This window comes from Grus americana, chromosome 1 (genome assembly GCF_028858705.1).
Source record: "Grus americana isolate bGruAme1 chromosome 1, bGruAme1.mat, whole genome shotgun sequence".
Classification (NCBI taxonomy): Eukaryota; Metazoa; Chordata; class Aves; order Gruiformes; family Gruidae; genus Grus; species Grus americana.
Genome location: NC_072852.1, coordinates 194,033,189 through 194,057,527, shown reverse-complemented (window position 1 = coordinate 194,057,527; position 24,339 = coordinate 194,033,189).

Below are 24,339 nucleotides of genomic sequence, written 5' to 3'. Positions count from 1 at the left end.
CCAGCTTCCAGCATCCCATCACCGTGGGAGCACAGGGAGGCTGCATCCCCCTTCCCTGTGCTGAGCCCACTGAGCTGTCACAGAGAAGGACATGGCATAGAGGGTAGGGGATGCTTCCTGAGCTGCACTGCTGCACCTGATGAATTTCAGGCAGGTGAGATTTACAGACAGCTTGAGGTTTGGCTGTGGTTCTAACAGCAAATCACCCCAAATGAGACTGGGCCTCTTTTACAATAGCCCTGGGCACCAGGAGATGGCATGGTGTGCCCGGATCAATGGGGGGAAGCTCACTTGCTGCTGTCAGCATGGAATAAGGCTTCCTCAGAGGCTCTGTTAGGCACTAAGGAGAGTTTCACATCCCTGTGCCAGAACAGCCCTTCCGAGAGGCCTTGCCTGGAACAGCCAGACGCGTTGTCCGTGGCCCTGGCACAACAGAGTGGAGACAAAAGGGGCCATGAAATGGTCCTGTTTGGCCTGTGTAGCAAGTAATGACAAAGGCCAGGAATTTGTGGGGAGCAAAGGAGTTACATCCCTGGACCTGGGAACTGAGGTCAAAAAGCAGAGAGGACATTGTCCTAGGTGCCTCCTTCATACCTTTGCTTTGAGTGGTAGAAGGAAATAGGCTTTCTCAACCATAGCCCTGAAACCAAGTCACTTTGCCTTCCAATACAAACCAATTGGTCATGCACCCAGCAGGGCTGTTTGGGCAGATCAGTAATGGTTTCTGGCGTCTGTTACAAGACAAATAGGAAAAGTACTGTCTGTCTTTATATGCAGAGGTTGTGCCTGAGTAATTATGTTGAGGAAACTGTATTATACTGGAACTATATCATAAGGGCTTCTTCACTGTGCCAGGTCACATTAGTTTTTCCACACCATCTTTGCTGTTTGAAGGTGTATTTCTGTGATTGTAAACCAATTTGCCATGAGGGATGTGAAATATGAAATCTTGATACCTTCAGCTCAGTCTTTGATAGATCTAAATTTTTTTTTCTTGGAGATGAAGGTGCTATCTTTGATAGCTAGGTTTGACCTAAATCTGTGAAGGTCAGAGCCCTTTAGAGTTTCCATTTTAATCCATATATTTCACGAGCTGTGGTATAACATGCTTTATTCTATAAAAAAAGACAATGAATGAAATATTTTTGCTAGTTAAGAATGACCTTGGAAGTAATTCACGAATGTTGAGCACAGTTACACAGCTGCATGGGCAGGTTGTGTAAAACTATAGCTGTTAAGCAAAAAATATCTCAAAAAAGAAACCATGCACTGAAAAACTCTGGTCAGAAATATGCAGAATAATAAATCTTTAAAAAATTCCCACCAGTAACAGGGAAATTCTTTGTGATTGGTGGGATTTGCTTGTGTCCCAGCTGATTAAAAGTCAATGGTCATTCAGTCATGCTGTACTGTATATCATCTAAAAGGCAATTTTCCCTCCATTTGCAGGAAAGCTTCAGATTTGATTGATTATGTAGCTTTTTGCTTGAATTTTACCTGTACAGATTGATGACTACCGTACTATACATGTAGTACCTGAGCAAATAAACTAATTTTGCTATCATTTTATTTATGGGACACCTTAAAGGGATATTTACATTCTTTATATAATATTTACATTGTGATACGTTTGGTTGTGACAAATGATTTTCCTTCAGGATGTTTACTCAGTTGTGTGGCTTGGCAAATATGATTTCACTGAGCAAGGAGTAATTTTGTTTGTTTGCCCCAGGCTGGTTCATTTGCCAATTGAAAGAATGCCTCACACAAAAGGACGGGTGCTGTCTGACAGGGTACAACCAATAATTTACGAGTCAGAAGTGGAAAATTACGCCGGAGTTGACATAATGGCTTCTTTTTACTGTCTTACACCCCATTTCATAGAATCATAGAATGGTTTGGGTTGGAAGGGACCTTAAAGATCATCTAGTTCCAACCCCCCCTGCCATGGGCAGGGACACCCTCCACTAGACCACGTTGCCCAAAGCCCCATCCAACCTGGCCTTGAACACTTCCAGGGAGGGGGCATCCACAGCTTCTCTGGGCAACCTGTTCCAGTGCCTCAACACCCTCACAGTAAAGAATTTCTTCCTAATAGTTAATCTAACTCTACCCTCCTTCAGCTTAAGGCCATTACCCCTTGTCCCTCCTATCACTCCATGCCCTTGTAAACAGTCCCTCTCCAGCATTCCTGTAGGCCCCTTCAGGTACTGGAAGGCTGCTATAAGGTCTCCCCAGAGCCTTCTCTTCTCCAGGCTGAACAACCCCAACTCTCTCAGCCTGTCCTCATAGGAGAGGTGCTCCAGCCCTCTGATCATCTTCGTGGCCCTCCTCTGGACTTGGTCCAACAGGTCCAACATTCTTGTTTGAGTTAATTCACTTAGAGTAAGTTGTACTATGTCTGCACCACTGCAAGGGGATGCCCTGACCTGTAGCACTTCTTTTCCTGACTTGCTCTGTGATCTTCGTTTGTTGAGACAGAGCATCAGAGAAGAATACAGATACATCTATGGGTAGTAGGTTAGTCAGGAAAGGATGTATTTCTGAACTTCTCATTAGAAATCAACTGTTCTATCAACCACCCAAAAATTTCCAGGAATTTAAAGTGTCATAATTTAATTTTCCAAAGATGAATGAAAGTCTTAGTTAATCAGCTAGGATTGAAAGCTACAGTCAAACAAACAAACAAGAGGGCTGCAAGTTAGGTAATGCAATAGTTTCAAGCTAAGTGATGGCATTTTGGAATGACCCAGGTTTTGCTGGTGTCTGTCAGGCATGCTCTGAGGATGCAGACTGGAGCAAGGAGCTGGAGTTAGGCAGAGGGTACCAAACCAGTTTGGGCACTGTGCTTGCAGATAGGGTACGAGGGAATCTGGTTGCCTCTCAGTAGCAGCTGACTCAAATCCAAATGGTCTGTGTGGAGGAGCTTTCTGTGTGTGAAAAGAAGCAGCTGTGCTACATACGTGGCTAGGGAGCCACTGTAACTCTTAATAAGTAGGACTAAGCGTATAGCCTGGGACTTTGGATTTTGTGTGTGTGTGGTTCACTTCTTGTTCTGTTTTGCTTTTGATTTCCTCTTCGGGGATTTTTTTTTTTTTTTTTTTTTTTTTTAAGCTGAGAAGCTCATTCAGAGAATACAAGCAACAGCTACTGAGAGGAGTTTCTACCCTGTGGGGAAGCATTCAGCATCAATAATTTTCTTGTTTGTAGGTAGTGCACCATCAAGGTGGGAGAAAAGCATCACAGGTGATTATCAAGCCCTAATGCTTCCCTGAAGATCCTGCAAGCAGTCTGGCACCACAGCTGCTGCAGGATCACATCCCTGAGCCCCACTTACTGGTCCTTCCTCTGAGCAAGGATAAATAAAAGCAATACTTTTATTTTCTTGCTATGTTTTTTTGGAGAGCGAAGATGGAGGAGCAGGAATTACAGTCCCCTTCCCCTGCTGGTACGTGCTTTTTGTGACAGCCCCACTGGCAGCACGAGGCTGCTCTCTTCTTTGGCAAACCTTCCTCAGAGTTCTCAGAAACATTCGTATCACAAGGGTTTGACTGGCTGCTCCTTCAGAATAAATCAAGCTTTTATTTCATTTTTAAGTAAAAATTTGAAATAAAGCTGCTTGTGAATGGAGATCAGTATAAATAAGAACCAAAAGCTGAATGTCCTGCCTAGTATATCCCAATTAGCATTGGATTATTAGTCTGCCGGGTGCCAGCCTAGAAGTAGCAGGCTGCTTTGTAACACAGCTGGGCAACTTGTTAATTGTTTTTATTAATGAAGAAGCTTCCCTTCCTCAGCTATTTCTTAATGAAATTGTGGGTTCTTCCTTGGTTAATAAATCAAATCAAGCCACATTTGCACACATTTTTGTGACGAGCAGATTGTAGTTTGGATACGAACAACATCTGAGTTTCAAATACGGCTCATAGATAATTAACACATGAGATACTGTATCTGACTGAGAGAGATTTGTAATGTTAAGAATACTGGATCCAATACAGAAAGAGAAATATTAGGAAATAACTTCCACATCAACTTAGATTGTAATTATCTTGAAAAAAAAAAGATAGTTGAAATGCTCTTTATGGAATGATGTGATGCAATTTGTAGTGTATGACACTCCAAAGTGCTACTAAGAGACTGTTATTTCTTACCCCAATCACTTAATGCAGGTGATTGTTTTGTGAGATTAATACTCCTGTCGCATAACATTTGCCTCTGTCTGGTGTTATATCTTCCTCTTTATTGTGTCTGTGAATCAAATGCAAATAAAATTATGGTGCCAACTAAATTTGACAAGAATAAAATAGCATCCTTAGTCAATTTTGTGATGCCTGTGAAAGGCCAACAGGGATTTTTTTCCCCCATTTTACTCATACTATTTAGTGATGGAATAAAAAACCATTCCCTCACCAGGTCCTGGAGTGGATAGGGCTGGTGCAGACAGCAGCGTCCCCTGCTCTGCTCTTCTGGCTACTATTTCTGTGCTGTGGTGATGCAAGTGTACTGCAGCAAACTTGCAGCAGCTGAACAAAGAGTATGTATCCATTTGTGGTTTCTAACATTTTCTTGTGGTAACAGGGAAGGCTGTGAACCGTGCACTAAATTAAGACTGTCGGTCCCTGAAGTACACACTTTAAAGCCATGGTAATTGGGACACTGGGTCATGAGAGTGCTGACTATTGGAACAACCTTTCCAAATGTAAGTAAGAATATGAACCACGGTATGTAGGATCACATCCTGTGCGATTATAGTGCTAGCACTGGAGTAGGAGAGATTGTGGAAAGCTGTATCCATCACCGGTCCCATGACCTACTGCTCCACTTATGTGCGCTCAAAGGATGCACTCCACAAGGTGATGTAGTACTCAGATTATAGCATGGACCACCTTGCTACAGCAATCGGTCACCCCTGGCTCTCCATTAAGCCCTGTCACTGATCCCTTTCCCTTTCACCTTTCCTGTCGAAATTGCTGTTATATTGGCTTCTCTGAGGTACTAGAGAAGCAGCTCTCTACAAGGAGAAATTAATAAAGGAGAAAAAATAATGAAAAGGATTGAGAAGACAGGGAGAAGAGGGAGTTCCTGAAGGTTGGTCTAGGGTCAGAGTGCGAGGATCTTCATTTTCTGACAATAAGGCCACTTGTTATTTCAATCCAGGATGACTCTAACAAGAGGATCTGATTTTTTAAAGGACTATATTCCTTGAGAAATGCAGTTATCTTGGGATATTTCATGTGAGATTTTAAGCAGGAAGGGAGATGATGTGGAGGGAGAACTCTCAGGAGAAAGTATTGTCCCACAGACACAGTCCTAGGTGGTAATTCCACAAAACTAGCACACTATGTACGGAAACCACAACATATTTATCTTGTTACATGATTAGAAAAACCTGCCTAAATTTATGCCTATTGGTTAGTAATTACTATATCATCTGCTATTGGTTAAACATATTTAAATTAGCATGCATGCTTCTGGAGGGAGTGGGGGGTAATTTGCATAGTCCTTAATTTAGCAGTGGTCATGATGTTCCCCTGCCACATTTACCTTTCCCCCAGTTACTGCAGATTTTTGTTGACTTCATGCTTCCTTGACAATCATCCAGCTTTAGGAGCCTTCCGAGGCAGGTTTTTCCCTTTTTATCAATCTTTTAGTCCCTTTTCAAGGATAGTCATTTGCAAGGCATGCATTGTTTATACAAAGTAATCGGATTTACACAATAAAGCTATTGATCAATGGTCCTCCTTAGAAGACCAATGCAGTATATTTAACCCTAAATTAAACAGCGTTACTATAACCTAAGCATGAACCCAAACATATGATTTTTACTTAGTCTACAGTATTGCTACCTTCCCTCTCACCTATTCGTTATCCACAAGGATGGGTACACTGTGAAGTGAGAGGAGACCCAGGTTCAATGCAACACTTGCATCCTCTTTGGGGACGTAATGCTGGACTTCAATCCAAATGGCTGGGAGGCTTGCATGGCCAGAGCAGCTTTAGCAGGCAGAAGTGAGATGCCAGGAGTATTTTGCAGGACGAGGTCCTGAGGAAGGTAAGATGCTGATAGTGCTATTTTCTTTCTGCTGAGAGGGTAACCTAATTGTGAATATTCAGTGCATGTCGCCCACATCCACATCAAACAACACGCTGTTTCCCTGGCTGTTCCCATGAATGAAAGACCATTTACTTGTTTGTAAGTCTGCCCTGTGACTTCTCTGCTTTTTCTTTAACCTCCACTCTCAGCCAAAGTTCCAAAGGAGAAGCATATGGCTAAGCAAAGAAGAGCTGTTAGCAACCACTGACTTGTTCTTGGTGATAATGTGAGAAATGGTGTCACCAAATCAGCCAAGAAACTGCTTTTCTATGGGTTGAACTCCAATTGAAATGGTAGGAGAGAAATAACAGTGTCATTCATCTCCAGATGGAGACCTTGAGAACCACAACATCCTGGGCCTTCATGAGTACGTCCAAGCAGCTGCTAGACAGCAAGATCTCTTTTTGACAGGGATCATAGGTAGGGCTTCTCTGTGCTCATTTCAATTCTTTTAGCCACAGGTTTGCCTGTTTCTTGTGATCCAGCTATGTGTTACATGGGTTTTGACCTTCCAGACATGAGTGAAAAATTTGCATCTACCCTCATGTGTTTCTGCAGATATCAGCTCTAACAGAGCAGGGTGGGGGTTTTGGGTTTTTTTTATTTTTTTTTTTAAAGATGACCTTGGTTACTGCAGCAAGAGGGAGAGGGGAGAGAGGAAGGTGTTCATCACTGATCTCAGGACAGCTGGGCACGCGGATGCTGTCCTTTAAGAGAGGTCCAGATATCATCTGACTCCAGGGAGAGTGACCACTCTGACTCGAGCCATGTGTGGCCAGGGGATATAAGGGCAGGTAGCATTTCTAAAGGAGAGTTCAGCCTGAATGGTAGCTGTAGAAACAAGTGAGGATATGCAAAAATCTTATGCAAGTTTTTAACATTTACAAAACAGAGCATGTTTCTCAAGCAGAATCTCTCCCTTCAACTGATGCATGAAGTGAGGAAGATTCGATGTATCACTTTATTCAAACGTGCAATAAATAAAATGCCAGCTGCTGCTAGAAAAAGACTGAAAAAAGTTCTCTTAAAATAGTTATCTAACCTGTACCTTTTCCTTTCAGCTGCTATAATTTCTCTGCCACTCAGCAGCCCAGAGAGCAATGCTCAGCATGTTTTACAAGCACTTTATGTAACTTGCGGGGAAGAATAAAAAGGTCATCTTTCTAATGCTGTGTAATCCTGCACACTGTTAAGTACCAAAGGTACTTCTCTTTTGTACCAATTGTACTGAAAAAACAAGACTGGAAGTCATGAGCATTTAGAAAGTATTCTGTTGGGCATATACATGGTCTGAGCCAGGAACGGTCCTTTGCTGAGAGAGACATACTATACATCTTCAAGTTGTAGCACTTCTGCAATCTTGCCCAAGTGTTATAGCATATATCCTCAGCTGTGTCCAGTGGAGCTATGCAATGGATTTGCCTTAATTTCTGTATGTCTGCTGTGTGTATTGATTATCTGAGCAAATGATGCTAAAGCAGCTAAGAGATGTTTACCCAAATTGAGAAGATAATTGGCCAGGTTCATCCCTGATGTAACTGTTCCAATCAAGAAAGTTCTGTCAAGGACAAATTTGTCTCGAGAGAAGGAGAATTCCCCATGACGTGCCTGTTAAACCAAAGTGGTTGCCAAAAATAAATTAGGGAAAATAAAGCAGCTGTCCCAGAAAAAGCACATCTTATCCAAATCTGTGTTTCCCTGCTGTGATCCAGAAAGACATTGTTGGAGGGCAAGTTCCTATGTCAGGGTGCTGCCTGTGGGGCTGGGCGGCAGACACTGCTCTGATCAGGTACCCAAAAGGCTTGGCCTGGGTCTCATCGTGGGGTGGGGACAGGCAAGTGCAGCGTCGAACCGATGGAGACCCCTTTACCCCTTCCACAGCTATACCTCTAAATAAAGCAGGATAACCCAAGCAGGCTGCTGCCCACCATGCCTATGGCTAGTACCACTTAGAGTGGATGTGAATGGGAGACAGCTAGTTAGTGAGGTTGAAACAGAGCCCGTTTTATTTATCAGCATAAACATCCCTAGGGGGGGCTGGATTAAATGTTTACATGCTGGGGAAAACAGACTGTGCCAGCAGAAAGGATGAATCAGTCCTAAAGACAGACGCATCTTGCATTCAGTTTCTGCGCCTGCCAAACTGCCCTGCACCCTATTACCGGGGAGACTCGAGCCTGTAGTGTGGTTTTCTAGTACCAGTGGATATTTTTAGTCAAGTTTTCTCTCAGGTTCACTTTCCTTAAATACTACCCATTAATGCAATGCACATTCTCTTTGTGGCATTTTGTGCTTAGAGTTTCCTGGTTGGATGGATTGTTCTGTAATGCAGGTAACCCTAATGAATAAATAAATGTCAACTCGATATTTCATAAAGTAAAATACTATAGCTGCTCACGGTAATACGCTAAAGTAATTTTACCTTTACAGCAATTCTGATCTCAATTTCAGTATGTTTTCAAATCTATCTAATATAAATCTGAATGAACAATTCATTATGAATAATTTATGCAGCAGATTTGACCCACTTTTCTGTTTGCAAATTACTGTAATTCCTCTGTAATGGTTGTGTTTTCCCCTCCAGTTTTTGCCCTCCAAACCTAGATTGAGGCCAAGTAAGGCTATTCTAAATTAAATGGTAATTTAACTCTACCTACTTCTTGCATTCAAATGGTGGATGCAACTCTTCTGTGAGCAAATATGATATTGAAAACACACTGTGATTATTTAAATTTTGTATTATTCCTGGTTAAGGACAAAGTACAGAGGTAATTGGTTGTTTGCTGAGAGTTTTGTGCAGTTATCACTGGAACATTTATGGAATTTTCATCTTGTGTTTGGTCATCTCTGTATTACTATTGTGGCTAATTAGTTAATAAAATTACTTTTGAGAAGAATCTCTGAAAAGAATCAGTAATGGCCATAGAAAAATCAGTGGAAACTGCAGAATATTGTATTTTCCTCATCCTCCCAGAGCTTTGTCTCTGAGCCTCAGTTCTGAAAAAATCTGGCTTCTTTCCTGATTGATGAAAGACAAAGACATGGCAAGCACATTTATCTGTGGCTGTTCAAAAGACTTTATATTCTTCTTTTGCCTGACATACTTTAAACAATGAAATCGTATTTGCACAGTCTTTGTCGTGAACTATCTAGTGATAATTTTTCCTCTTTCTGTTTTTGATTAATTATTATATCACCTAAGTGCTGTCCTGAGACGTTGGGGAGCTCGTGCGTGTTGTACTCCGTATACAGTTCAGAAAAGGAGTTTCTAATTGTGCATGGGGGAATGAAGCCATATGCACTTACCTTTAATAATCCCAGTGGTTCTGATACAGACATGTTTTATCTGCCGAACAGCTCTTTTGAAATCTTATAGCTCTTCAATTTGTTCTTTTGTTTGCTTTTCAGAACACAGTGTGGCAGCCTGTATTTCAGCCTCAATAAAGTACAGCATTTGGCACTCATCCTCTTTAAAAGGATTCTTATCCCTTTATAGAGATGGATAGTTTGGTCATGGAAAGCAGAATATAGCCTCTGAAAGAAATGGGAACAATGTACAAATGAGGCAGTAAAAATAAATGATACATTAGATTCACTAGCCAAGCAAGATGCTACAGTCTACATAAAGGCAAAGATGCTGACTTCACAGGACCCTGCGAGCAGAGCTTCTGTAGGCAGCAGCAATTTACAATTACTGGTACATTAATGATAGTATGTGATAAGTGAATTACTGGGACGTTGGTAAATGCTATTCTCATTAAAAGTCAATCTAGTGTTGGCACTAAACTCATAGTTTTCAGAGATGCCTATGTATTGAACCATAAAAAAAAAAAGTCATTCTGAGCTATCATCTGGCAAGAAGACTCTCAGCTGAGGGGTGAAACCTTATTTTACTAGGTGCTGTAGAGGAAATCCTTTTAAGACATTGAAAAGCCATACACGTATAAGATATTGGAAGACACCTTTCTATTAATTTTGTGCAGAAAGGTATAGGAAGTAGGTTAATGATCTTTGAGTTACAGGTTTGTCGAAGCTGTCAAAGTGCAGCCACATTTGAAAAATGAAGAAATGACCTGGCAAGAGGCTTTGGGGCATTTTATATTTCAGTTGTTGGAAACACATTCCTAGAATCTCTTCAAGACTCCCTCACTTGCTCTGGCATGGAGTGGATTGCCTTTTAGCTGTTATCTGCGTGGTGTTCTTGGTTACTTGTATCCAAGTTGGCAAATGGGTTTAGACTTCCATTTGGTTTAGGTGACCTGGCAGTGGTTGCTGGGGGGGAGTATCTTTATAAAAGGCAGAACCTAGGGAATGGGACTGACAGGATTGCTCCTTTAGAAGATATTGAGCTAGCAAAAATGTAGGGAAAATGGGGAAATATCTGTGAGTGGGAATGGTTGAGCTTCCCTCCACACATTCAGCTGAAGAGCTAGGCATGTACTCCTGGATTTTTGTGGTTTTAGACGTTTCTGTGGAAGGTTACTATACTTCTCAAGGGGTCCAGTCTAGGAAGTCCAATTAGGCAAGTAGAACAATTAGTTTTTTAAGGTTGTAGCTGAACAAGGATTCTAGCATGAGGTGACCCTTGGAAAGCATTCTCTGAGCAAGTGATGGATCAGAACATATTCTGTTTGATTTCTTGCTTATGCATGCGCTTGCCAGCAAAGGTTTGTCTCAGCAATTTGATTGGAGTGCTAACTCTCTATGAAATGTGAAGGGTCCCCAGGAGATGTGAATAGGGACACTAAGATGCGTACATACTAGAAAAGGGATATGTGACTGAGGAAGAGACCAGTGGGATGTGCTGAACAACAGGAAAAAAGACTACTGTCAGCCAAGAGGTTCCATTCACTTTATTCTGGCTATTTTGTTCTTAGTCATCAAGGTCCATAGATGGCAAACATAATTAGTGTCAGCCTTAGACTTGTTCAGCTCTGCCACTTAAATAGCTATGGACTGTGATAATATCCCTGCTTCCTTACTTATTTCATATTTGCATGATTTTTCTTGTAAGTGGCTCTTGGGACACATGACATTTTTGGGTAAAGACCCTTTCTGTTTCCCAAATTGAGCTGAACTAAGATCAGACCCAACTGAAGGGAAAGTGTTAAAGCAGTAGTGTGGTACAGTAAAGCGCTGTTGTCTCAGAAGCCTAGTGCCTGCATAAGCAAGAGGTCCTGAGTAACTCAGAGGCTCAAGTACAAGAAGGACAACAGTATTTGTATGACTCCAGTCTTGAGGTGGTGTGTAAATGCATTACATTCCTTAGGGCATTACACTAAAGAAATGGGTGCTGTGCCTCTGCTGACAGGCTGTAAAAAGAGGCTCTGGTGCTGCTCGAATCTGCGTGTCTTATGGTGACGCTGATTAGACCTAACAGCTTCCTTCTGTACTGCCATTTGGAAAACATATCCTCAGTGAAGAGCATGCTCATTCAGGGTTTTAGCAAGCTCCTCAGGGGGCCTTTTCTTCCTGGAATAATTTCCATCTTTTTGGATTATTTTTCAATCACACCTTCTGCAATAGCCTCATGTTTCTCGTTGACATGTTGACATAATTGTAGTAAGCTAATATGTAAAGAGGTGCTGCACACAGATTGAAAGCATTGGATGTCTTGTGATTCTTCAAGAATCTCCTAGGAATGTTAATGAGTCCCATTGTTACTTATTCCATCAAAAGCCTTTGTTTTTTTTCTTCAAAAAAGATGAAGTGCAAAATGTTTTAAAATGCTTATTGCTGAAAGTAGAGCCTCAGAATAATAACAGTACTCTTCTCTTTACTGTTCAAGTTTAAAAAAGAAAAGGTAGTTTGAAATGCATTTTCAGTTTTCTTGACTGGTGATCCTTATTCTGAAGTCATGTTAGAATCAACTGAATTTTCCTCTGCTATGTGCAAAGGAACTACTGTATTTTTTACTGATTTTTACTGATATCCCCCTTCACATTTTTAATGTTCATTTTGCAGAGGAACCAGATTGCCCACCACACGTCTGTAATACAAAAATGTTGGAAGTAAGAAGATGTGTTTCACCCCTAAGAATGTCTGTTTTACCCCATGCAATAGGGTATATCAAATTAAAATTTGATTTAGGGTTTTTGATTGGCACATCATTCAAATGAAGAAAAAATGTCTTGTTCTATATTTGAAAGGTGGTCTTACGTGATTTTAAGTAATAATATGATAAGCGGGAACTTAAAGTAATGGAAAATGGGAAATGTAATGGGAAAATAAATTATTCTTAATTCATATATTATACATGAACATATATAAAGTTTCTAAATATTTTATTTGTACATATATATATAAACATAGGCACACACAAATGCACAATGTACTTTATACGTGATTTTAGTTCAAAGACATATTTCAAGAATCGGTTTGACAACTTGTTAAATAATAGTTTGTGTATTGATGAGTATTCATTCATATTGAACCTTCTTTGAGGAATTTTTAAGTTCATATGGCCCCAGAAGACTTTTGTTACTCCCCTTCCTTTGGCAGGAACTTTAATTCTGCACACCACTCCCCACCCCCGGCTCTTAAATGGAAAACTACTTAAAAATTATGTCTTCTTTTTAAAACTTAAAATTTAAAGCACAGGTCTCTGAAGGTACATATATATTGTCCCATTGGGGCATAGCTGCATTTCATTCCCAATCCTCATCTGCTTGCAAGCTGTTGCATGTTTGGAGGTCATGCATGTCATCTGGAGCACACTTACTGCTCACTAGCATGAGATGATCTGAAGTGCGTGTGTGTGTGTGGTTTCGACCCAGTTCTCCCTGCCCACACAGACATCTCCAAAGGTATCCTAGCAATCTCATATTCCGTTCCAAACCTTACACCACACATCCTCTTCCCCTTTCACATACATGTTATACCCTTAACTGTACACTGTTAAAAGCAGTTTCTGGTGGAGAGTCATCAATGGCCTCTGCTTCCAGACTTCCCCCAGTCCTGGACCTAAAAGCAGTAAGCGGCCAGGCTAAATTCCAGAGAGCCTTAGAGAACACGTCGTGTACACAAAGTGGCTTTAGCAGCCATAACCTCAACTTCCACCCCAGGTCCAGAGGGCACCGTTAACTAGTGGTCTGCATCTAGCATAAAACCCGTGGTATGAGTTATGGTAAGAGAGGAGTCAGCAAGTGCTCTGGGTGGCTGTTTTGGAGGGGATGTGATTGAAACCTCAAACATAATATTTTGTTTTATAAAGGCATTTTTTCATTACAAATAAAAAGCTTCACAGAAATAAAATGTGTTCTAGTAAACCGTGGAAGTTGTACAACTCTTGTACATGGTCTCCCTCCTTCCCCTTTTTTCCTGGGGGCCAGAACAGGTCAGCTGTACTCATGGCCCACAGCAGCAGCCTGGCATGGTCACAGGCTGGTAGAGGTCACTAGTCCAGCCCGAGCCAGTACAATGGCAAGGATTCAAAGACTGGCCACTTGCCTTTCAGAGCGTATTGCAGCTTGCCTTTGTGTGGTAAGCCACATGCTGCATTGAGAACAATATGTGGCACAATGTAAGCGTGCCTATTGCCCACAGTGGTGTCAGGCTGGAGGAGAATGATCCAGAGGCTCCTCTATTGCTGTGCCAAAAAAAAGTTTCCAGAAGCTGTGATTCAAAGCGCCGCTATTCTGACAGCACTTGGGATGCTCTCAGTGTCAGCACTGAGGGTACCTATCTTGATGACAGCTACTCAAAAGTACATATGTTCCTTCATTAAATAGTCAGCGCTGAAGCCATTATTCAACTTGTTATGGCAAATACTGTGTGATCTCAGCCAGGAGGTAGGTAGTATCACCTACAGTGCAGATGGAAAAGGATCTTTGGTGTTTGTTTCCAGTGATGAGAAGAGGGTGCCAACCTACACACTCCCAAGTGGTGTGAGTACACTACTCCCAAGTGGTCTGGTCACAGTGCCTATGGAGTGAACTCTGGATAGCAATAATCTGCCTAATGACGAGGTGATAAGTTGTTCCTTGTGTTTCCTGCCCACAGTAACTGTTGTACACAAAGGAGGATGATAACTTATGACTCTGTCAAGGAAACTATCATAAAAAACTGTAATGATGATCAAGCAGAGAAACAGAATGTTTTAGATGACTTCACATATTTGTCTGAATGGAGCACAGCAAGCACACATCTAGGTGCTTACAAAGACAACTAAAACTTCTCTTCAGTAGCCATCAGCAGATACGTTCCTGAGTTTACATACTGGCATATACACATGTGTGCGTTTTCATGAAAGATCCTGTAATTTTAACTCCAGATAATTGTGATGCCCTCTTCAGTGTTACACCAACACCATATTGAGTAATGATAATAGTGGTTAAACTAGTAGCTTTCCATGTGTTCTCTTTACATATTTTCCTCATGCCCTATCTTTTTTGTACTCTGTCTTCAGACAGTCTTTTCTAGGTTACCTCATCAAATTTCCCTGTCAGTACAGGAAATGAAGAAGTGCTTTTGTAAACCACATGTAATATAAGACAGCATTTGACTTTTTCTGTAGTGAAAAGAGAATGTGTAGGAGAGAAGAGATATGGAGTGGATGCTTTGTTTCCAGAGTGGAAGCTGAAAGGCACATGCGGCGGACCCCGCGCATACCCTCAGTGGTGTCTGAGGACTCAAAACCTTACACTAAGCAGGACACTGTCTAGAGCTAGCCAAAAAGAAACACTAAGAAGGGCCAAGTCGAAACTCTTGTCCATCTCCAGATGCCAGAAACTGAAGTGAGGGTTGCAGGGAAGCACCTTTATTCACTCCGGCTGCAAAACATATTCCTGAACATATGTTACTGCAAGTATTCTTCTGAAGAATGAAAACTCATTCAAGTGGGTAATAGAAGTGCAGCACAATGCCTTTTATACAACAGTCTAAATGCTGGTACCTACCCATGGAGCCAGAGAGCTGGGCCCAAGTCATTCTTTGCCTTGAGCGAACTCTGTGATATCCCATCTCACAACAGAGGGTCTTCACTCTGCCCAAAGCTGCAGAAAGTTGGATGAATGAATCTCATATTCCTCCTTGTTATTTCCCTGCTTTCAGAAGGTGGTGCAGAAAGTGATCCTATCCCAGGGTTTGGGTTCCTTCCTGGGATGCTGAGTTTGAACCCTCCCATGCTGAGAGGAACCTAGGCCATTGCCTTGGTGAACAGAGTCTCTATTTCATTTATTTCTGTACAAGAAATGAACAATGCTGCCTTGTCTTATATGATAAGACAGTCATATGACTTATATGACTCATCAGTCATATTTTAAGAGAAAGCACAGTTTTCACAATGATTTTAGACTGTAAAACCAATTCTCAACCAAGTCAGTAAGTTAAAAATGCAAGTATAGAATCAGAATCATGTAGGTTGGAAAAGATCTTTAAGATCATCAAGTCCAACCCTTAACCTAGCAGTGCCAAGTCCACCACTAAACCATGTCTCTAAGCACCACATCTACATGGCTTTTAAATACCTGCAGGGATGGTGACTCAACCACTTCCCTGTTGAAGCATCCTGTTCCAACACTTGAAACCCTTTTGGTGAAGAAATTTTTCCTAATATCCAGTCTAAACCTCCCCTGGCACAACTTGAGGCCATTTCCTCTTGTCCTCTCAGGAGAAGAGACCAACACCCACCTGGATACGACCTCCTTTCAGGTAGTTGTAGAGAGTGATAAGGTCTCCCCTCAGCCTCCTCTTCTCCAGGCTAAACAACCCCAGTTCCCTCAGCCGCTCCTCATAAGACTTGTGCTGTATGTACCTTAAGACAAGAGGACAAGATTTCAGACACTCTGTTTCTATGTTTCCTTCTGGTTTGACTAGGTGTCCTTCACGCAGTGTGCTGGTTTCTGTGACTTCCTCTTTAAGCTGACTAGTTCTCCTAGATATCATGCAGAAATCTGTTTTTTTAACTCAGATTTGTGATTAGCATTTTCACACCTGGATGCCTCAGTAGCTATAGTGGGGAGTAAAAACAAGACTGAGGGGAAGGGACATCTCCTGGGGGGTGGGCTGTCACCGATGACAAATGTGGCCTCATATTATCCTTTGATTGCTGCATTTTCTGTGGAGGAAATCTAGAGTGAGATTTGCTGTGGGGTATCTCGATATCTCTCTTATTTATTTACACCGGGACAGTAAGAAAAACAGAATAAAATAAACTTCCTCACTTTGTCCCTTGGCATCACTGCTCTGATGTTGTCTTTATACTACAGCTTTCATGCAGCTTCCAGTGGGACTGACCACAGCCAGGAGGAGAACAGAGAAACGTTCTTTTTACAGTTGACAAACATCTGCTTAATGCTGTCAACAGCTCCGCCATGTGAAAGCTTCACTTTTTACCAGCTGCTGCCTCCACAGCCTCTGCCGCCCCAAAATGTTCCACTTCTGGTGATCAAATGGCAAATACTGTGTGGTAGCCATAGGCTCCCTGACAAGTTAGATCAGAGCACAGATTCAGTGATGCCAGTTTAAGACACTGAAGTAGCTGATATTTTGGATAGACTAAAGCACAGCTGCTTTAGATCAGACATCATGGTCTGGCCTCTTGTTGTCCAGGAAAGCAGAATGGTCCCTTTTCGACCAGGAAAGCAAGCTCTGACAGGCTCTGGAATAAGTTTAGGAAGGAGCTGCCAACTCTAGATGAGATTTAAAACAACCATAGCCAAATTAGTAATTAGAGAAACAAGATCCTTGGGATTCACCGCGGCAACCTCTGACCTCCAGATATCTTAAGTCATTGAGATAAATGAGCCTATTGAGCATTTGCAGTAACTCAGTTTCAGTAGGTACAAATACTTTATGATGAAATCCAGCAGCACAGAGTGCCAGGAGATGGATCATATAGAGCTTAACACAATCAGAAAATAGTATCTATTAAACACACTTTCTGGCCAGCTCAGACATTAACAGTTAAACTATAAAAGCATTGGCCTGAAATGCTGAATCTAAACAAAGAGCAGCAGATGAAACACATTACTTTATGGGATTATTATAGTCCTAAATCTAAGATCGTGGAGCCAAATCTCTAAGTTTCTTCTCCCTTAGTGATTTGCCGCTCGAGGAAAGGAAGGGTTCCAGAACACTGACCGAAGGTAATGCTTTAAGTACGCTGACCACACCAGCTACTGAAAATGATGATGATCTACAGCTTACATGATAGCAGCATACTTCCTCCGTTGCTTGTTTTAATTCAAACTGATAGAGTCATAGAACTGGCTGAGTTTTGCATAAATCACCAATGGTAATACTCTTTCAAGGGTAATCACACCATTAATATCCTAGACAGGGTAAGAAATAATTAAAATGTAGTAGATTCCATATAGAGGTTTCCAATATTAATGTGAAGCACCTTTAGTCAATAAAAATGAACAGTAGCTTTAGTTCATAGAGATGAATATTTAAAAACAATACTGTAATGCATTTGCTTTTAATTTCTTTTTTTTTTTTCTTGCAATCTTCATTCTTCCTGGTAATAATGACATTTTTTCTCCAACTAATACCTTTCATTTTTCTTTTATAAGAGCTGAAAAGATGACACATCTCCCACATCCCTCCCCCATCACTGGGCAGCAATATATAGCTCCATAGATACATCTCAGATGTGTTGGGTAGCAGATTGCTCTTTCCACAAAAGGAATCTGACTTCAAACCTTTTTATTATGGGCCCAGCTCAGCTGTCCCTGTTCATGCTGAAGAGTTTGTATAAGAAAGCTGAGACTCCCCACAGAAGGTGGCAAGCTCTGGTACACGTCTGCAGCTGTTGAATAGAGCAGCACTTCAGAGAAATGCTTTCATATCTCCCAAGATCATTTTTTTCCTAATTAGCTTTGATATATAGCCATCTCTGAGCCTGCCCCTATTAATGCACAAGTTACTGTGACATTTCTGTACTGTTTACAGGCATCCACAACAGATTTACAAACAAAAGGAGACTAGGGTAAGGTCTCTGAATTCCTTACAGATTGAAGTTTTTGGATTCAATAACAGGATTAGTGATTTTAGATTACTAATAACGTAGCTAATTAACCATATATTATTTGATCCCTCCTAGTATGAAAAAATAAGGATGGAGTTACTTATTCTTGGCCAGTTCTTGGAATTTTCCATGGCTAGAAAATGGCTCTTTTGCAAATAATTGAATTGAATGCAGGGAGACAATGAAGCTAACTCAACAGCTTTACCATTTTAACATAAGTAATGGACTGCCCATGAATAAGCCAATGGCACAGCCAAATGCCAGCGTTGGAGAGTTACAGTCAAAGCCATGCTTTGACATCTGGCCCCTGTGACTGCCAAGTTTATTCAATGAGTGATTGCAGTGGATGACTGCATTAAAAAAAAAAAAAAAGAGCTGAGAAGGGATGCAAAGCGACCACCTTTCCCTCCCATCTCTCCTCCTCCTCCACCCCCATATGTCACAGTGCTAGTGAAAAGAACAATATCCTGCCAAATTCACGGTTCAATCCCATGTCTGTGACAATATTTTTGGAATGCGAGAGCTGTTCTAAAACCTAAGCTTGTATCAAAGTCTAATCTGTGACCTACAAGATAGGATGTGTTTAGAGGAGAGCTCAGCAAACTGGCCTTTTCAGGCCCTACAGAATCAGGTCATCCAAATTCAGTGTGATCATGCTGCTTTAAAAATTATGTTTTCCACCACTCCATTATCGCTGCATTGTGTCAGCAGACTGCTGGTGAAGCACGGTGTGCCTAATGATACTGGCCATCATTAATGGCTGATCGAGAACTGCTACATTTCATCTCGTGGTTCTCCAGCAATTGGACTCTTTTATTTTTTAAAGAGTATTCTTAATCCATTCTTAAGGGCTTATGCACTATAGCAAATAACTCCTGTTTAGAGACTGTCTACGTTTTGACGCTGAGGGAAAATGATCTGAATTAAACATAGTGATTTTTGAAATTGATTATTGAAGTTACATTAATCCTCTATGCCAGTGGAAAGTATTATGCAAAGTGAAACTTACTTTCAGTCACTATAATTTACTTCCCTTTGGACTTTAGAAGTGACGTAAATGAAATTGAATTTAGCCTTGTTTCTTTCTGAATAACAATGTCCATATAAGAGGTTTAGTTTGGTTTTATAGCTATTTAGATTAACTTTACTGAGAAAGATGATAGAAAGTACATGGGAGAAGGTAGAGACTAGAGAAAAGCCCTATAGAGTATGTAAATTCTTTCTTGTTTCCCAATCCTTATTTCAGCCTTTCAGCAGAAACTGCTGATTCATTGTCCATTTTCTGTCACTAAACTGTCAAGGGAATATTGAAATAACTTGCAGTGTAGGCCTTAATCACGCTAGAACGTGCACATATGCACTTTTACCTTTGAAATCAGTGGATTACTAAAAATATGACAGCCAAACAGCTGTGCTAATGTTCACAAGATGTTGGCCTTGAAGTACAAATGGCTGAAGGAGAGGCCTAATAACTCTGTTGCTTATCTACTTCTGAGCTCATAAGGGTGTACAGTGCAAAAATTTTTTCTCGCCTTCACCCAAGGATGCATGCCACAGTTCCCCTATTGTGGACTTCAGTGACCAGCTGTAGACATCTATGGGGTGGACATGTAATTGTGGCTTTCCAGTACCTGAAGGGGCCTACAGGAAAGATGGTCAGGGACTGTTTATCAGGGAGTGTAGTGACAGGACAAGGGGTAATGGGTTTAAGCTGAAGGAGGGTCGATTTAGATTAGATGTTAGGAAGACATTCTTTACTGTGAGGGTGGTGAGGCACTGGAACAGGTTGCCCAGAGAGGTCATGGATGCCCCCTCCCTGGAAGTGTTCAAGGCCAGGTTGGATGAAGCTTTGTTCAACATGGTCTAGTGGAAGGTGTCCCTGCCCATGGCGTGGGGGTTGGAACTAGATGATCTTTAAGGTCTCTTCCAAACCAAATCATTTTATGATTCTATGATTCTATATCTGAGTTTACGATCTAGAGCTTCTTTATGGTCAATGGAAAGAAACAAAAGCTTCTAAGGTGCTGTTCATCTCATCCTGAAATAGCTACCAAGTCATGCTCTAAAAGTATCTGTTTCCCTCCTTACCAAAGGAGCTGTCAGCTAGGTCAGATGCTGATGTCTATTGCTTGGATATCTAAAGTTAGGAGAGATCAGTTTGTCTTCCCAGAGACTCAGAAGTGCAGTTCCTGACCTCTGGTAATGCAAATGCTTTCTCTGTCCAAGATGGACAGCTGTTTTTCTGAGAAAAGTCGTACAAAATATGGTGCTGTTGTTTTCAGTTAAAAGTTTCTAGGTATATTAATGACCAATGTAACATTTAGGGAAACCTGGGTAACTTGCTATCCCATCCAGGAAAAGGGAAGATGCAGAGAGAGAAAGATTTTATTTGTGCCTCTTCTGTCTGTTTGCTCTCTTAGTAAAAACTAACTCAGGAAAGTTAATATTCTGGTGAAGACCACTTTACTTTCACAGACCCAAGGTAACTGTTTTTTTCTCCAGCTGCTTGATTAATAAAATGTACTGAGCAGATTTCTTCATTCAGTAGATCATTATAATTCACCATTTTGTTCTAAGCTATATTTATAACCACTTTATTCTTTCATCAGAAACTAATTTAAAATAATTTTACTTTGCATATAAAATTACTAGAATGAACAATACCAGGTATTTTAAAACTAGTTTATTCGAACTATCAGCTTAAATGCATTTCACTCACCTTTTTTAAGTGTGTCTGTGTGAGGTACGCAGACCAAGCTGTCTCCCACTGGCCACATCAGAGGGTTGTTTAAGGATATCTTCATATTAATCAGTCTCTCTCCCAAAATTTTTGCAGTGGACATTGCAGAAGACAGCTGTAATGGTCTTGCTCCTTGCTTGTGGAGGACTATGGAAACTCCAATGTGTGAGAGGCCTCTGCTGCCCGATTATCACAGATGCCCCAGAAATGATGCAGGCACTCCTGCTGAATGATTCCACCATGCTTCAACCAGCCCTTGGTTTTAAGAGAAAAAAAAAAGGCTAGTGCCGTGGTCTGAAGCACCTCATTTTTTCTTCTGCCCTTTTAAAAGAACTGGAAAAAAATGCGAGGTGCACTCTTCTCCCGTAAAGCAGGTAGAAATTTGATTAGCTCCAAGCAGTGCCTGGAGCTGAAGTCAAGTGTGTGCTGCCAGTTCAGACCTTGACTCTTCCAAATATGAAACCCAGTTCTCCAAGCTGCTCAGTCGGTAACAGGCTACTGCAGAAACCCTAAGTGGAGCCATTTAGACTTATATCTCTGCCAGACCCAAGGTCAGCTCCAAGATCAACGGAGTGACAAATTTGAGTAACCGTCCACGTGTTCACCATCTGTATTGTACAAAGATGCAAGATTTCAAATAAACTTCTGTATGTGCTCAGTACCACTGGACGTTCAGCCCTGGAGCAAATTATTAACCTTGTCATCCAGTTGCCCTGTGGTGCATCATTAACTGGAACTGTTCAGATGCCATGCGGGGATTCCCTCTCTGAAAATGCAGTACTGCAGCATTTTGAAGAGCATCCTAGTCCCTCCAAAGAAGAAAGGTGCCAGATACAGTTCTCCAAGGAGCATCCCTGCCAGACAGTCTGGCAGCCTAGGCTGACCTCCTGAGTGTAGTTCAACTGTTGCAGTGACAGCCAGAAAAGGGGCTGGACTCAGGGCCAAAATTAGAACCGTCTGGAGAAAATAAGTGTGGTGAAGGTAGGGCAGTGAGCAAAGAATCACCTCTGTAGCTCTATACTCAGCTCCAGATTTAAAGCATTTTATTGCATTACCAATATCACACTTATTCTGTGTGAGTGACCAGCCATGCAGTAACGAGAGAGCCGTTGTCCCCACATCCAGATGTGCTCATGTGTCACTAGATCGGAAACACCTGGAACCTGTATGAGCTGCATCCATATATTCCATCAACTGTTGGCTGATGATTGCAGCCTGGGATCATTTTTTTCTGGCCTTCCTGCTTGGGATTTGTCTCATCAGAATTTAGTCTGGATTTGGAACAGGATGTTGTCATGTAAAACAGGATCAAGCCACAGCTGAGAAATTTCTGAGCAGTAATTTGAAAAGTCTCAGCTGCTGCTTTCTGCCCAGTTTCACTTTCAAGGACTTTGGGAACAAAACAGTATTTAAGACCTTTGGAAGCAGGTTACATGTAATTTGGTACAAGAGAGCACTTCTCCTTTACCTCCCCATGGTGTCTAACTTGCTCAAGCAGCTGAAAGACTTGAGTTTTAGTGACAAAATATTCCCAAGTGCCCAAAGTTATGCTCCAGTGCAAGACTAGAAATGTTACCACTTAGTCTGAACTGAGCATCCAGCTGTTTATTTCTCCCAGAAAATATGACAATTCACTTTCAAACATACAGGTGAAGAAGGAGGTGCCCCTCTGCACAGTGGCACCTGGCACAGTCTCTCAGCACTGTGTGGCTCTGCAGGTGCTGGGCAAGGACGTTGTGCTGGCACCTGTAGGGACACGAATGTAAGCTTCATGAGTCAGGACAGGAACCGGGATTAGTCTTCCTCTGTAATGATGGTACCTTCTGGAGGGCAGGGCAGATGTGGTACCAGTCATCCAGCTGTTTATTCATTTGTAGAAAACCTCTGAAAGGATTCTGGACATATTAATATCAGAGCCTGAGTCTTCTGTTTTGCTGGTAAGTGCCCTGACTACCACACTTTCTGAAATGCACGTGCTCTAGTTTTGCTGAGAGTCTGAAGAGCTTTGCTATGCAGTGTTGTCAAGTTAAGAAGAGGTATGGACACTGACCACATCCAGATTAGGCTTCTTGCTTGTAGACTTAGAAGATTCTACTAGTAGGTCTTTGCAACCACACAAGCTGAAGAAGGTTTCCTGCTTTATACATCGCCACCTTGGCACCTCCAACTCTGCTTACTGCAAGGAAGAGACTGTCTCCATCCTTGCAAAGACTGACTGTAGCTTTTTGTGCAGTGAGCAGGACACTGTGCTGTGGATCCAGATGCTATGCATACATATCTGTCTGTCTATCTATCTATCTATCTATCTATCAATTATCTATCTATCTATCTATGTGTGTATACATGTATGTGTATGAAAATATATATTAAGGTATATTCCTACAGTCTTGCCTCAGTTGAGGGGCAGGGTTTAAGACCTTCCATTGTGCTTAGTGTTTCCTGATGACAGGACCTAGACAGCTGCTACTGAGGGTATCATGCCTCTTTTATAACTGCCCTTTTGAAGCCAAATCTCAGCTCTGGGTTTCACCTCAAAAGCCAGGAGCCCTGGCAGAGGCCTTGCAGAGATTTATTTTCAAGTACCTGTGTCTTTTATTGGATTCAGACCTCAGATAACAAAACACACTTGTTTTCTGCCTCTCTGGTAATCTGGAACTATGAAGAACATAAAGTTAATTCATGTATAATGTGACACAGGGAATCAGTTATATACCAAAAGGGGCTGAAGAGCACAAAAGGTCAAAGGAAAGATGGGTTTAAAATTTTACAGTGTTATTGTGTGCACCTGCATTTGAGAGGGAAAGGGGATTAAAGGTTTCTCACAGTTGGGCCACATTCTTTCCATGATTATTTAAGCATTACTCGAAGCAGATTCTAGCTCACACAAATATCCGATTAGTGCAGCTAAGATTGGCATGGAGCAGGCGTTCAGTGTGTGAGGTCAGATTTGTTTTGCTGGAATCAAATATGTTATGAAAAGCGTTCTGGTTTGCCAGGGGAAGGTTGAGGTACTTTGATTCCTTCCTGGGATTTTTTTCTTCGTTCAGAATGGTGTAGACTTCACAGAGTTTATGAAATGTCTAAATGAAAAATTCTTGCTGAAGTAGCCACATTAGCAAGGAGTGTGGAAAATGCAATCTTGTAGGTAGTTTATTCTGGTAAAAGGTGCCAATATAAAGGCTGATGTTGAGAAATATGGTGTAATGCTGCCTATAAAATAGTTCCTTTTTTGGATATAAGCAGCATGTTTGTTAGGTGACTTTGACAATCTAATTTCAATAGTATAGACGAAGCCGCAGAAAGTCAACTGCCCAGCCATACAGTTTTTGTGTGGCAGCAAGTCCTTGAAAACAATGCCTAGTGAATCTACATCAGTGCTTTAGTGCAGACTGAGGAAATTTTGAAGAAAATCTCCTGTTTGTTCCTGTGTACCTTGCGCTGGGTCATGGAGCAGTCTCTGAGCATGCAAGCTGGGCTGCTCTTGGTTGAACTGAACAAAATGATGGGCTTCAGGAGAGCCTTTAGTGTGTT